At 46.3% G+C, this 16,508-nt stretch overlaps 1 protein-coding gene across 1 annotated transcript in view; it reads left to right on the plus strand.

The window, feature by feature from the left end:
• The first annotated feature begins 11,953 nt into the window (after positions 1-11,953).
• Positions 11,954-16,508, plus strand: part of AASS (aminoadipate-semialdehyde synthase) — a 95,897-nt gene continuing 91,342 nt past the window's right edge. Inside the window, exon 1 of the mRNA XM_063446832.1 lies at positions 11,954-12,162. The gene's annotated coding sequence lies outside the window, so the exon portion shown is untranslated. The remainder of the gene's footprint in view (positions 12,163-16,508) is intronic.

A 16,508-nucleotide genomic window follows, 5' to 3' on the forward strand; every position in this document is an offset into this window, starting at 1 on the left:
AAATAAAAAAATAAAAATGTGGACATTGTTTATAAAGCTTACTTCTTGGAGTGCACAGTAATCCTTCCAATGCTTCTTGCTATCATCTTACAGTTTTAATCATTTTAGAAAAGAAAAGGATCGGTTTGCTGCTCTCTTTTGCTGTAGGTCAATGCTTTCACAAAAGCATAGTTAGATCATTTTAATAATATAGTTAGGTCAGTTTAATAATATTAGTATAACTTTATTTCCTACAATAAATACCACGCTATAAGTCACTAAACACTTGCAAAAAGACTGATGATTCCACTAGAGATTTAGAGCTAGTGATGTCGCGAACATAAAATTTTCGGTTCGCGAATGGCGAACGCGAAATTCCGCAAATGTTCGCGATTGGGCGAACCGGGCGAACTGCCATAGACTTCAATGGGCAGGCGAATTTTAAAACCCACAGGGACTCTTTCTGGCCACAATAGTGATGGAAAAGTTGTTTCAAGGAGACTAACACCTGGACTGTGGCATGCCGGAGGGGGATCCATGGCAAAACTCCCATGGAAAATTGCACAGTTGATGCAGAGTCTGGTTTTAATCCATTAAGGGCATAAATCACCTAACATTCCTAAAATGTTTGGAATAACTTGCTTTAAAACATCAGCCATGATGTTGTATCGATCAGGTAGTGTAAGGGTTACGCCCGCTTCACAGTGACAGACCAAACTCCCCGTTTAACGCTCCGCAAACAACCGCAAACAGTCCATTTGCACAAACGCAAACTCCCCATTTGCACAAGGTTGGATACCAAGCTAGCCATGTCCCGTTCCTTGTCCTCACTGATGTCATTGAAGGTCTCTTCCTCCACCCAGCCACGTACAACACCAAGGGTCCCCGAAAGGTGACAACAAGCCCCCTGGGACGCCTGCTGTGTTTGGTGTTCCACCTCCTCAAAGCCACCTTCCTCCTCTGACTCCTCTTCAGACTCCTCTCTCTGCGTTGCCTCTCTCTGTGTTATTATAAGGTGTTTTAAGTAGTACTATTCTTATCAGTTTAATCCCTGTTACGAGTAGAGGACTATTTCCTTGTTTCGCCAAACCCCTTCAAAGATGGAAAAAGTGGTATGAGTGGAAGAAACGAGGAAATGTGGTCAGGTGGTGGTGCCAGCCCCACCGAGGGCTTGTACCCAGGTATGCTAATAAACTGAAAAAAGAAAAAATCTCCCAAGAAGGAGATCTAAAACTGGCATAGGAAAAGGTTAGACAACTATAATAAAGTGATACCTACAAATCCTAGTGAGCATAGGTGTAAAATAGAGGGAGAAAGGGAAAGCTGAGTAATGCTTCCTACTACCGTGGTTAGTAAATTGAGTAATGGACAAAAGTCTTTATTGTATCATTTATAAATATCAAAGGGATACTATACTCATTCCCCTATAGTGGCTAATTGTGTAATAATGGTAATACTATTACCTATTATATAATATTGCCAGGGGCAAGGAAATTCCCTCTAAATAGATGGGTATAGGCAGACAGTATGGAGACCGGAGTGATGCTGTCATAAAAAGTGTCAATAAGGTGATGTAAAGTTAAATGTATCATAGACACACAGCTACCCTTTCTCTTAGCTAGTTTCCAGAAATGCTGAATAGGTAGAAGGGCTATAAAGACTCAGAGAGGTCTAAGAAGAATCCTCTAAACTAGCCCTAATCTCCTTAAACTCCTTCAAGGGTGTTCTAAGCTAAAGCTCAATCTAAACGTTTAGATGACTGCCGGAATTCCCATCACAGATGCTGGCTAGGAATAACACTGTGCAAAACAAAGTGTGGGTCTAAGTGCCCATAGTGCAGTAAAGTGTCCCTAGTGAAGTGAAAAAGAGAATAACAAGCTGGCACCCAAGAGAATAACGAGCTGGCGCCCTATCAGGGGACGTGTATAAGGCATAGCTTTTAGGAACTGGGAGATGGAAAAAGATGCTTGGTCGTTCCTCCTACTGCAAATTTGGGGCACTGCGCGTGAAATCTAATGTGCCACCAGATAGGAATAGTACTACTTAACACACCACTCCTATCAGTTTAATCCCTGTTATGTGCCTTTTTTTTGGTTTGGTTTTTGAAGCCACAGTGCAGCACCAGAGGGCCGAAAATTTAGGCATGTACACATGCCTGAAAAATTAGGTATTGTTGCAGCCACTGCTGTAGCAGCGGCCATAAAAATTGATGTTTGTTTCCCAGGCAGAAAGTGCCCTAAAACATTGCGGCTTGAACCCTAGTTTGTGGATAAGTCACGCAAGTTAACCGGCATTCAGAGCTAAAATACAGCAGCGTGTGGACCATTTTTAGCCCAAGGCAGCTCATCTCATCAGGCCTTTTTTAGTCGAATGTATCGCCCACTGTCAGTCCCTTCAGGATCCATCCCTCATTCATCTTAATAAAGGTGAGGTAATCTAGACTTTTTTGACCTAGGCAACTTCTCTTCTCAGTGACAATACCTCCTACTGCACTGAAGGTCCTTTCTGACAGGACACTTGAAGCGGGGCAGGCCAGAAGTTCTATCGCAAATTGGGATAGCTCAGGCCACAGGTCAAGCCTGCACACCCAGTAGTCAAGGGGTTCATCGCTCCTCAGAGTGTCGATATCTGCAGTTAAGGCGAAGTAGTCTGCTACCTGTCGGTCGAGTCGTTCTCTGAGGGTGGATCCCGAAGGGCTGTGGGGATGCGTAGGACTTAAAAAGCTCAGCATGTCCTCCATTAACAACACGTCTTTAAAGCGTCCTGTCCTTGCCGGCGTGGTCGTGGGAGGAGGAGGAGGAGGATGACTTCCACCTGTCCCCCTGTTAGATTCCCGTTGTGCTGTGACATCACCCTTATACGCTGTACAAATGCTGCATCCTTTCAGACTTGTTGTAATTTGGTATCATTTCAGCCACTTTCTGCTTATACCGGGGTTCCAGTAGCATGGACACCCAGTACAGGTCGTTCTCCTTCAGCCTTTTAATACGAGGGTCCCTCAACAGGCACGACAGCATGAAAGACCCCATTTGCAGAAGGTTGGATGCCGAGCTACTCATTTCCCGTTCCTCCTCCTCAGTGATCTCAATAAAGGTATGTTCTTCCCCCCAGCCACGTACAACACCACAGGTACCAGATAGGTGACAACGAGCACCCTGGGATGCCTGTTGTGGTTGGTCTTCCTCCTCCTCCTCAAAGCCACATTCCTCCTCTGACTCCTCTTCCTCACAATCCTCTTCCAGCGTTGCCACAGCAAGCGATGCTGATAAGGCTGTTTCTGGTGGTGATGGTGACCACCACTCTTACTCTTCACGCTCATCTACGGCCTGATCCAGCACTCTTCGCAGGGCACGCTCCAGGAAGAAAACAAATGGTATGATGTCGCTGATGGTGCCTTCGGTGCGACTGACTAGGTTTGTCACCTCCTCAAAAGGACGCATGAGCCTACAGGCATTGCGCATGAGCGTCCAGTAATGTGGCAAAAAAATTCCCAGCTCCCCAGAGGCTGTCCTAGCACCCCGGTCATACAAATATTAATTAACAGCTTTTTCTTGTTGGAGCAGGCGGTCGAACATTAAGAGTGTTGAATTCAAACGTGTAGGGCTGTCGCAAATCAAGCGCCTCACTGGCATGTTGTTTCGCCGCTGGATATCTGCAAAGTGCGCCATGGCCGTGTAGGTACGCCTGAAATGGCCACACACCTTCCTGGCCTGGTTCAGGACGTCCTGTAAGCAGGTGTACGTATGCACAAAGCGTTGTACAATCAGATTACACACATGTGCCATGCACGGCACATATGTCAACTTGCCCAACTTCAATGCTGCGAACAAATTTGTTCCATTGTCACAAACCACTTTGCCGATCTCCAGTTGCTGCGGAGTCAGACACTTTTCCACCTGTGCGTTCAGGTCGGACAGGAGTGCTTGCCCGGTGTGACTCTCTGCTTTCAAGCAAGTCAAACCCAAGACGGCGTGACACTGCCGTATCCGGGATGTGGAATAGTACCTGGGGAGCTGCCGTTGATGTGGAGCAAGATGCAGCAGCAGAAGAGGACTCAGCCGAGGAGGTTATGGAAGAGGATGGAGTAGGAGGAGTAGAGGAGGTGGCATCAGGCCTGCCTGCAAGTCATGGCGGTGTCACCAACTCCTCTGCAGAGCCACACATTCCATGCTTGGCAGCCGTCAGCAGGTTTACCCAATGCGCAGTGCAGGTGATATACCTGCCTTGACCATGCTTTGCAGACCAGGTATCAGTGGTCAGATGGACCCTTGCCCCAACACTGTGTGCCAGACATGCCATTACTTCCTTTTGCACAATCGAGTACAGGTTGGGGATTACCTTTTGTGAAAAGAAATTACGTCCGGGTACCTTCCACTGCGGTGTCCCAATAGCTACAAATTTTTTGAACGCCTCAGACTCTACCAGCTTGTATGGTAAAAGCTGGCGGGCTAATAGTTCAGACAAGCCAGCTGTCAGACGCTGGGCAAGGGGGTGACTTTCTGACATTGGCTTCTTACGCTCAAACATGTCCTTGACAGACACCTGACTGTGGGCAGATGAGCGGGAACTGCTCAAGGCGAGAGACAGAGTGGCGGATGGTTGAGAGGGGGCAAGGAGGACAGCAGTGGTTGATGTGGCTGAAGATGCTGGACCAGGAGGAGGATGGCGGCTTTGAGTTTGTGTGCTGCTTGCACTCATGTGTTGATCCCATAGGCGTTTGTGATGTGCGATCATGTGCCTACGCAAAGCAGTTGTATCTAGGTGGGTGTTGGACTTCCCACGACTCAGTTTCTTTTGGCACAGGTTGCAAATGGCATCACTGTTGTCAGAGGCAGACACAAAAAAAATTCCACACTGCTGAGCTCTGCAATGACGGCACTCTGGTGGTGGACACAGCATGCGTTGATTGGCGTGCTGTCGGGCTGACCCCGGGTGCCAATGCATGCTGTCTGACTGTGCCACTAGCTCCTTGCAACGACCTCCCCCTGCTTCCAACTCGTCTCCTCCTCCTCTCTGTCTCCCCATCTAAACTTTCGCCCTGTTCTTCTTCTTGCCGAGCGGGCACCCACGTGACATCCATGGACGCATCGTCATCATCAACCGCTTCACTTGTATTTGACAACTCAGCAAAGGAAGCAGCAGCGGGTACAACATCATCATCATCACACCGTACGTCCATGTGTGTAATGCTGCCTGACTGAGACATATCTTTGTTATCTACATCCTCTGACAATAATGGTTGCGCATCACTCATTTCTTCAAATGTAAATAACTCCTCTGACAGATAAAGTGAAGAGGCTGTGGTGCTAGTGTTGGTGGTGGCGGCAGGTGGGTGAGTGGTATCTTGAGAGGTGCCCGAAGGAGCTGGAGGAGGATGGTGCGTCAAGGTTCCGAGCGGAAGCTGTAGAAGATTGGGTGTCCTGTGTTAGCCAGTCAACTATGTCCTCAGAACTTTTCAAGTTCAGGGTACGTGGCCTCTGAAAACTGGGCATTATTCTAGGGAAAAAGGGAAACACAGCACCACGACCACGACGGCCCCTGCGGGGTGGCCTGCCTCTGCCTGTCATTTTCTTTTGGATTAGTGGTACTATGCGTGCAAGCTACTGTGAGACCAGATATGAGTGGCACTGTGCACTGGCAGAGGTTGGCAGAGTAGACGCTGTAGGCCTGACACACCCACTTGAAGACAACTAACTGCTATTCAATCTATAACAGTGAAAAAAGTTTTGGGGTTTTTAAAGGCACACTATTGTGACACCAGATATGAGTGGCACTGTGCACTGGCAGAGGTTGGCAGAGTACACGCTGTAGGCCTGACACACCCGCTTGAAGACAACTAACTGCTATTCAATCTATAACAGTGAAAAAAGTTTTTTTGTTTTTTAAATGCACGCTATTGTGAGACCAGATATGAGTGGCACTGTGCAGTGGCAGAGGTTGGCAGAGTACACGCTGTAGGCCTGACACACCCTCTTGAAGACAACTAACTGCTATTCAATCTATAACAGTGAAAAAAAATGTTTTGTTTTTAAATGCACGCTATTGTGACACCAGATATGAGTGGCACTGTGCACTTGCAGAGGTTGGCAGAGTACACACTGTAGGCCTGACACACTTATGAAGGACACTGACAATTTGTGAGTGTGTGTGAAGGAATGTGTAGGTGTCTGTCTGTGTGTATTTGTTTCTTTTTGTATCTGTCAATGAATGTGTGTGTGTGTGTGTGTCTTTCAGTGTGAGTCAAATCAGTTTGAGTGCGCGTGTTTGTCAGTGAATGTGCATGTGTGTCAGTAAGTATGTCTGTTAGTGAGTCTGTCAATGTGTCTGTCAGTGTGTGTCAAACCAGTGATTGTTTCTGTCAGTGTGTGTGTGTGTGCCTGTCAGTGTGTGTCAAATCAGTGAGAATGTGTGTGTGTGTCAGTTTCCTCTTTGTGTAAATGTATGTTTTAGTGTCCTCTGTGTGTAATTGTTTTTGTCAGTGTCATTTGTGTGTATATTTGTGTGTGTAAGTTTCCTGTGTGTGTCCTGTTTGTAACTGTGTGTTTTTCAGTGTCCTCTGTCAGTGAGTGTGTGCCTGTCAGTGTAACTCTGTGTTTCAGTGTCCTTTCTGTCAGTGCTTGTGTGCCTGTCAGTGTGTGTCAAATCAGTGAGAATGTGTGTGTGCCAGTTTCCTCTTTGTGTAAATGTATGTTTTAGTGTCCTCTGTGTGTAATTGTTTTTGTCAGTGTCATTTGTGTGTATCAGTTTCCTATGTGTGTCCTATTTGTAACTGTGTGTGTTTCAGTGTCCTCTGTGTGTAACTAATATGTGTGCATTATATTTTCATTTTGAGACTTCTATACTTCAGATTAATAGTGTCAGGATTACTAGTTGATCCAGCACGCAGAATTATATCACACCTAGGACTAAGGATAACGCTTAGCAGGACCTTAGAATGGCCGGACTTATTCAAGAATTGTAAGAATACTTGCCGAGGTCAGGGATACAGAAGGAGACACGACTATGAGGGAAAGACAAAAGTCAAGGATACCAGAAATCAGGGAACTCAAAACTAAGCCAAAGTCAAAAAACAGAATAATACGATTAGGAACACACTCTCGGATAACCAGCAAAGGGAATCCACGACAGGAGAATGAGTGGAAGAAATTAGTGAGCTTTAATATCCCTCTTGTGCATCTGATTGGCCGTATCCGGGCTTTGACCCAAAATGTGCGTGAGCGTCCTCTGTGTGCCGTCACCCGCATGTAACGTGGGGTTATATAACTGTGTGGATTTGCAGCGGCCGGTGTCCACCGGCATGTCGCAAAACCCCGGTCTCATGGCACAGGACCGCCGAGCTGCACCCCTCTCACTTCCGAAAAGATGACAATTATTGCGAATAGCACATGGAGAGGATGCAAACGTGACAAATAGTTCATACACTTCTTACATACACAATATTCACATTATGTCATATTTATTTTTAAAAAAAATCTTAACTACCTTAAATTAGGCTTGTTCTCCAATATGGGATTAACTTAAATATCAATGTCTATACATTTCATTTGGAATTTAAAGCAATATAAATGACTTTCATGAGACAGGGGTACTTAGTAATTTTATTTGGACCTGTGGGGGTACTTTTCCGTCAAAGGTTGAGAAACACTGATCAAATAAATGCGATGGGAAAAGGAAAGGCTTAAAACACATTTAGGAGTTGTATGCTGTGGGCTGAATGATGAGAGGAACCTAGACACGGAGAGAGGCACTCTGAAGAAACAATTGACAAAATGAGAGACAATGGATGGCTCAGAGCCACTGGGGAAGAAGACATAATTGAGATAAATATGGGACCTGGGGGAGGATTTTAAAAACTAGAGCAAAAAGGTTGCTCTAGTTTTCAAATTAGGTTATGGAAAACAAGAGCTAGAAAAGGCATGTTAGTCCTTCAATGTACTGAGACATAGAGGAGGAGCTGAGAATAAAGATGGTGGAAGCTGTGGTGGGGAGTTATCTGTAGAGTGACAGGTGGCATGGGATGCTTTATTGATACTGTATCTGGATATCTGTTGGTGGCCTTTAGAGATTTAATGTCAGCTTTTCATCACTCCCCTCCTTCATGATTTGCCCTAAGACTATCACACATTTCCTGGGGGCATAGAAAAAGCTGACCCCACAATGGTAACTAAGTGGACATAGATAGGAGTTACTGAGCCAAAATATGTACAAGGCATGTGAGTTAAAATCTCACTAAGTTGAGATTTAGACTCACATGCCTAGACTAAATTGTCTAGGTCTATTTGGTCCATAACCCTCATTAATCATTACCAAGAAAAATATACAAGAAAGTTCAGAATAATAAAACCACCTGACCTGGGGAATATATTACACTATTCTCAAAATTGAAACAAAGTATAGACACTATTTACAATGTATACCCTACTGATTTATGAGTAACTACATTTTTTGTTTGCTGGGCAATCACCTCCAAAATAAGAGACCTTACATAGAGTATCAGTGTCCAAGGGGAGGGATATATTAGGCAGCAAGTGACAAGGCAGTTCTAGAATGTCATGTGTTGGAAGTGTCAGGGTGGCGGTCCGGTGCCCAGGACCCAGACAGTGTCCGGGCGGCGAAGCAGGACCGGGACCCAGTAAGCCTGATGTTCAGAGTAGGAGTCACAGTGTGGAGGTGGATTAGCAGGGTCTGGTGTCAGAACACACGCAAGGTGTCAGAACACACATTGCATTGCAGTTTGCTGTATATGGGGCTGCAGAGCCACAAACCATGATGTCTCCTGTTCACTGCTGAAAGCGCCATCATTGGGGACATGAGCAACAGAACCAATGTAAGAAGGTTGCCTGGTCTGATGAATCACGTTTTCTTTTAGATCAGGTGTATGTTATTTACCTGGGAAACACATGACAGCATGATGCACTATGGGAAGAAAAAAGGCTGGCGAACGCAGTGTTATGCTCTGGGCGGTTCTATCCAATAATCAAGGAATACAATCGCAAGGAACTGCCTTGATTAGTTATGGGTGGAGTTATGGGCTGCTGCAGGTCAGTATTCTATGACCTGGTATCTATGTGTCAAGAGTCTCTGCGATTTCGCCTACTCTGTCAGGACTGCCAGCTTTACCCATCATTTACCTCCCTGTAGGAGCAGACAAACACGTCTCTATAAACAACATAGTTTGAATATGCATTTAAACCATGTTGTCAGTGTTTGTGTGCCTGTCATTAGGTGCCAGTGTCAGTGTGGTGTGTGTATCAGTGAGTGCTTATCCCAGGAAATTTGTCAAAAAGTGTGTGTGTCAATGAGTGACATTGAGTAAGTGCTTTTGTCAGCGAGTGCTTGTGTCAGTGTATGTCAATGAGTGTCATTGAGTGAGTGCTTTTGTCAGCGAGTGCTTGTGTCAGTGCATGTCAATGAGTGTTTGTGTCAGTGTGTGTCTAACAGTGAGTGATTGTGTCAGGTGAGATGTGTGTCAGTGAGGGCTTGTGAGTGCACGTGTCAGTGATTGTACATGTATGTATAATTGTGTGTGTCACTGAATGCATGTGTCATTGTTTGTGTCAGTGACTGTGTGTGCAGTAATTTATACTGCAATTGGTGGAAAAAACCTATGTAGATGCAAGGAGAGTCACTATAGTATTAGGAATGAAGATTTGTATCCTAACCCTATAGTGTTCCTTTAATGTACATGTTTTGAAGAGCGTTATACATAGATACAAATGAATGTTATGTTAAAAGACATATATTAATATAATAAAAATACATTAATATACCTGTATATATCATTGACCACTCAAGGATTACATTAGCTATTCCGTAAACCCTAGAAAATCCAAATATTATAAAATAGATAATTAGGTAACACAACTTAAATTAAATTATACATCACTGAAGGCACCAACAAGGATTATACCTTACTTATAGCTTCGTCCCTGCAGCATGATAGGCAGAATGGGGAGCATTTTGTAAAATTACTAAATAACTAAAGCAAAGTAATAAAATATGTGGCGAAGCTGAAGTTACACACAACGATTCCAGCAAACCCCACACATAACACACAAACATCACACTCACTCAGCAAACCCCACATATAACACACAAACATCACACTCACTCAGCAAACCCCACATATAACATACAAACATCACACTCACTCAGCAAACCCCACACATAACACACAAACATTACACATACATAACACACAAACATCACACTCACTCAGCAAACCCCACATATAACACACAAACATCACACTCACTCAGCAAACCCCACACATAACACACAAACATTACACATACATAACACACAAACATTACACTCACTCAGCAAACCCCACACATAACACACAAACATTACACATACATAACACACAAACATCACACTCACTCAGCAAACCCCACATATAACACACAAACATCACACTCACTCAGCAAACCCCACACATAACACACAAACATTACACATACATAACACACAAACATCACACATAACACACAAACATCACACTCACTCAGCAAACATCACACATAACACACACACATCACACATAACACACAATCTCCACAAACATCACACGTATCACACAAACATCACACATACATAACACACAAACATCACACAAAACACACAAACCTTACACATATCACACTAACCCAATCCCAGCCAGCCAAACCTCTCACAATACTCAGCAAACCTCACACATAACACACTAACCCAATCCAGGGATGTATTTACCACAAGGCAAACAAGGGCTGTCCACCTTACTGTGAGTGAGTGTAACTGTCAGTGTGTGTCTGTGAGTGTGTGTCAGTGTGTGTATGTCATTTTATGTGTATCTGAGAGTGTGTGCCTGTCAGTGAGTGGGTGTGTCAGTGTGTGACTGTCAGTGAGTGGGTGTGTCAGTGTGTCTGTCAGTGAAAGTGTGTGTTGGTTAAACAGTGTGTGCCAATGACTGTATGTGTGTGCCAATGACTGTGTATCTGTCAGTGAGTGTATATCAGTGCATGTATCAATGAGGGCATGTGTCTGTCATTAAAAAAATGGCCTTGACACGAATTGGGGGGCAAATTTAGATTTTGGGGGTGCCCGAATTTAGTCGTGCCTAGGGCAGCACAAACCCAAAATACACCACTGACCCAATCCCAGCCAGCCAAACCTCTTACAACACTCAGCAAACCTCACACATAACACACTTACCCAATCCCAGCCAGCCAAACCTCTCACAACACTCAGCAAACCTCACACATAACACACTAACCCAATCCCAGCCAGCCAAACCTCTCACAACACTCAGCAAACCTCACACATAACACACTAACCCAATCACAGCCAGCCAAACCTCTCACAACACTCAGCAAACCTCACACAAAACACACTAACCCAATCCCAGCCAGCCAAACCTCTCACAACACTCAGCAAACCTCACACATAACACACTAACCCAATCCCAGCCAGCCAAACCTCTCACAACACTCAGCAAACCTCACACATAACACACTAACCCAATCCCAGCCAGCCAAACCTCTCACAACACTCAGCAAACCCCACACATAAATGTATTTCAATAAGACGTCTAACTGCAGACAGTATTCCGGAATTACACTCTCTGCTCTATAAGGTCATATTGGGATGTCGGGTTATATGAGGACATTTGAGCAGTTTTTTTTAAATGAGTGAGAATGTTCCTGTTCAGATTGCCTTTTCTTGCAATGCTCTGTCCCTCAGAGGGTTAAAGCAGCACCACCTTCCCTCCCACCAGATTTGGGAATGTGTCTGTAATCAACCCCCGGATTAGATAATAGTAAGAGGACATGATACAATGAGACTGCTGCTTCCTATGTAGCTGTTCTGAATATCACTCAGTGCGCTGGGTGTGTGGGGTCAGGCTGGCTGAGGATGCTGTGTGTGAGGCTGGCTGAGGTTGCTGGGAGTGCATTCCATGTGAACCCAGACAGAGTGAACCTTGCACAGTACTCCAGGAGGATGCAGTCTCCGTCAGTACACATCCCTCTTCCTATTGGCTGTCTGGGAAGGCTGTGCCCAGTGCGCTGCGCTGATTGGCTGCACACGGTTCCTTTAAAGTTCTGTAAATAGAACCCTCAGCGTGTTCCTGATCCGGAGTGTTCGCTGCCCGTGGGATCGGGTGCACTGCGTGGGTCACCTCTACCTACCGCAAGCAGGACCAAGGTAGGTCCCAACCTGGCAGCCATCCTGGGCTTGAAAGGGACAGCCTTCTGGGGCGATTTCTGACCCAGATCTGATCAGCACCGGGTGAAGGCCTGCTGTGAGGGCCACAGATTGCACTGTCTGTAAAAATAATGAGCAAATATTAGTGATCTGTCTGTAAAAAGAATGACCAAAGATTAGCAATCTGTAGGGATCTGTCTATAAAGGTCATGACCAAAGATTATTATAGATTAGATAATAATTGACAGTGAGCTGCCATTAAAGTGCATGTTTTAAGATTAGATACTATTTTACAGTGAGCTGCCATTAAAGTGCATGATTTAAGATTAGTTACTATTTTACAGTGAGCTGTCAATCATTAAACTGCATGTTCAAAGATTAGATAGCAGGTTTTAGTGATCTGTCTGTAAATTCCAGCAATCACTTTTTAAATGACACAATGTATCGCCTTCCTGATCCTTACAGGAAAGGGCAGCACTGATCCCAATGTTGTTCTTTGTCTGGCTGTGCTGAGGGTAACCCTGAGCATGGAGTGACCGCCTGCAGGCTGTCCTGGCCATGTGTCACTGCTGCTCCTCCTGCCTGTCCCTGCACTCAGTCACTGCCATGCATTGGATTTCACTTACTAACTAGGAATACGTTTTGTGGAGCGTTAGGACAAAATAAATTGGCAAAACGCAGGAATTTGATAAGAAATTGGTATTGTTTAGCTTCCCCTTTTAATGTAGTAATGGGTTTTGGAGCAGTTTGTAGCTGCCACAGTATTACTCCGAGAACTCTGAACTGCACGCACCTAACCGGAATTATGACCTTTTATCAAACCTCTAACTGCATCTGGATTAACTCAGACAGGGTTTATTTTCCTGCCTCTTACCTATGAATTGAAATAATGGAAAATATTCGCCACTAGGAATCTATACAGCCATTGCTCAATTGGCTTGAGATCTGAGGAATTTAAAGGCCAAGGCAAAACCTTGCACTCTGTCATGTTCCTCAAACCATTCCTGAACAATTTTTACAGTGTGGCAGTGTGCATTATCCTGCTGAAAGAGGCCACTTTCATCCGGGAACACCATTGCATGAAGAGGTGTACGTGGTCTCAGGGTCGTCTTTAACATTGATTAACATTTGCTTGGGCCCCCTGGATCCTGTCCTCACAGGGGGGGGGGGGGCTCCCCTCCCCTCCCCTCTAGAGCAAGAGTGGAGAAAAGATGGATAATCATCTGTCATACAATTCCCACAATGCTATGCCAGCTGGGGATCTACCATTTGGCCAATCTTGCAGGGCTGTATTTGTGAGCAGTGTTTGTGCAATAGAATGTGAGCATGTTTTTATATAGAGTCAGGGCCGGATTAAGAGCCCAGTGGGCCTGGTGCTCATAATTATGATGGGCCTAATTACAAAATCTTATTGACCAAAAACACTAAAACAGTCCTACCTCCTAAACGTCATGTATCTGATGGAGATGATGCAGTAGGGAAACTCATAGGATGCAACTATGAGAAAACACATACCCTTTGCTAATCTCATGCTTTCATCTTTCAAGTAAACCCATACCCCCTAACAGCAGTGTCCAGTAAAGCAGGAAGTCTATGGATGCGGTAAAAGGGTGGGCTACTGACACAAATCACATAACCAGAACGGCCGAAAGGGCGAACATACACAAAAAGGGGGAATGTCTGTGTCCCTATGTCTCCCAGTCCCTTAGTGTTTGTGTCCTCATGTCTCCCAGGGTCCCCATGTCACTAGGGGACATTGAGAGACATTGGGACACTGGGAGACATGGGGACACAGATACTAGGGAACACTGGGAGACCTGGGAAATCTGAGACTCTTGGGGACACTGGGTGACAGACACGAGGGGACACGGGGAGAAATGGGGCACTGAGATACTGTGATATATAGGGGACACTGGAGACTTGATAAAAACCTGGGTACAGGTCAAAATGTTGCGGTGTCCAATAAACCTGGTTAAAGCTATCACAGTGAGTGCCTGAGATTTTTTTCTTTAATACTAGGGGACACTGAGACACTATGGGCACAGAGACACTATGGGCACTGAGAGACATGGGGCACTGAGACACTGATACATAGGGGACACTGATACATAGGGGACATTGGAGACTTGATAAAGACCTGGGTACAGGTCGAAACGTTGCGGTGTCCAATAAACCTGCCTAAATTTATCACAGTGAGTGCCTGAGATTTTTTCTTTTATACTAGTGGACACTGAGACACTAGGAGACATGGGGACACAGAGACATTGGGAGACTAGGGGACTTTGGGAGTCTAGGGAACACTGAGATACTAGGGACACTGGCTGGGAGACATGGGGACACTGCCATGTCTCCTATGTCTCAAAGTCGCCCAGTGTCCCCATGTCTCCCTGTGTCTCCATGCCTCTCAGTGTCCCCATGTTGCCCAGTGTCCCCTAGTGTTTGTAACCCCATGTCTATAGTGTCCCTTAGAGTCTGTGTCCTCATGTCTCCCAGTGTCCTGATGTCACTAGGACACTAGGGGACACTTAGAGACATGGGGACACTGAGACACTAGGGACAGTGGCTGGGAGACATGGGGACACAGACTAGGGGCCACTGGGAGACATGGGGCCACTGTGTCCCTAGTGTCTCAGGGTCATGGGTGTTCGAATGTGGGGGTAAAGAGGGGTACTTGCCCTCCCCCCCCCCCCCCCCCCGGATTTTTCAGCTTGTGCTGCTATTTTTCGTTTTAGTGTGAGAATACAGTGCAATACCAGCGCTGGCCAGTAGGTGGCGCTGTGAATGGAGAAAGGCAGGAAGCTACAGCTTATCCCTGCCTCTCTTTCATGACTGAAACTGCAGAGGAGCAGCACAGAGGCAGCCTACAGAGCAGGTAAGTGAGGGATGGGGGGTGGGGGAGACCGCATAGAGGAAGGTAAAGTAGAAGGAGCAGAAAGGTTCTGCAAGGGGCAGGAGGGGTCAGCAAGGAATGGAAAGGGGCAGCAAGAAGCAGGAAAGGGTCGAAAGGTTTTCAAGGAGCAGGAGGGTAAAGTAGAAGGAGCAGCAAGGAGCAGGAGGGGTCAGCAAGGAGCAGGAGGGGTCAGCAATGAGTAGAAAGGGTCTGCAAGAGACAGGAGGGGTCAGCAAGGAATAGGAAGGGGCAGCAGGAAGGGGTAGGGACGGTCTGCAAGGAGTAGGAAGGGTCTGCAAGGAGCAAGAGGGGTCAGCAAGGAGTAGGAAGAGGCAGCAAGGAGCAGGAAGGGTCTGCAAGGAGCAAGAGGGGTCAGCAAGGAGTAGGAAGAGGCAGCAAGGAGTAGGAAGAGGCAGCAAGGAGTAGGAAGAGGCAGCAAGGAGCAGGAAGAGGCAGCAAGGAGCAGGAAGGGGCAGCAAGGAGCAGGAAGGGGCAGCAAGGAGCAGGAAGGGGCAGCAAGGAGCAGGAAGGGGCAGCAAGGAGTAGGAAGGGGCAGCAAGGAGTAGGAAGGGACAGCAAGGAGTATGAAGAGGGAGCAGGAAGGGTCTGCAAGGAGCAGGAAGGGTCTGCAAGGAGCAGGAAGGGTCTGCAAGGAGTAGGAAGGGGCATCATGGAGTAGGAAGAGGCAGCAAGGAGCAGGAGGGGTCAGCAAGGAGTAGAAAGGGTCTGCAAGGAGTAGGAAGGGGCAGCAAGGAGCAGGAGGGGTCAGCAAGGAGTAGAAAGGGTCTGCAAGGGGCAGGAGGGGTCAGCAAGGAGTAGTAAGGGTCTGCTAGGAGTAGGAAGGGGCAGCAAGGAGAAAGAAGGGGCAGCAAGGAGAAAGAAGGGGCAGCAAGGAGAAAGAAGGGGCAGCAAGGAGAAAGAAGGGGCAGCAAGGAGAAAGAAGGGGCAGCAAGGAGAAAGAAGGGGCAGAAAGGATTAGGAAGGGTCTGCAAAAAGCAGGAAGGGTCTGCAAGGAGCAGGAAGGGTCTGCAAGGAGCAGGAAGGGTCTGCAAGGAGCAGGAAGGGGCAGCAAGGAGCAGGAAGGGGCAGGAAGAATCAGAAGGAACAGAAAGGATCAGCAAGGGGCTGCAAGAAGCTGGAAGGGGCAGAAAGAAGCAGGAAGGGCAGTAAGAAGCAGGAAGAGTCTGCAAGAAGCAGGAAGGGCCATCAAGGAGCAAGAAGAGCCATCAAGGAGCAGAAAGGGATCAGAAAGAGAAAGGAGCAGAAGGGCACAAAATAAGCAGAAAGTAGCAGAAAGGTAAAGGAGCAGAAGGAGCCTCAGAAGACAAAGAAGACTGTGTCAAATGAAGGAGAAGAAAATGAGATTGGAGCACTTCATTCTGGACACCACATCATAAGGCGTTGGTATCTGGGCCTGGCAGGGAAACTTTGGACCTTCTCATGTCCCCAGGTAAAA

This window comes from Pelobates fuscus, chromosome 3, assembly GCF_036172605.1.
Source record: "Pelobates fuscus isolate aPelFus1 chromosome 3, aPelFus1.pri, whole genome shotgun sequence".
In the NCBI taxonomy this organism is placed as follows: Eukaryota; Metazoa; Chordata; class Amphibia; order Anura; family Pelobatidae; genus Pelobates; species Pelobates fuscus.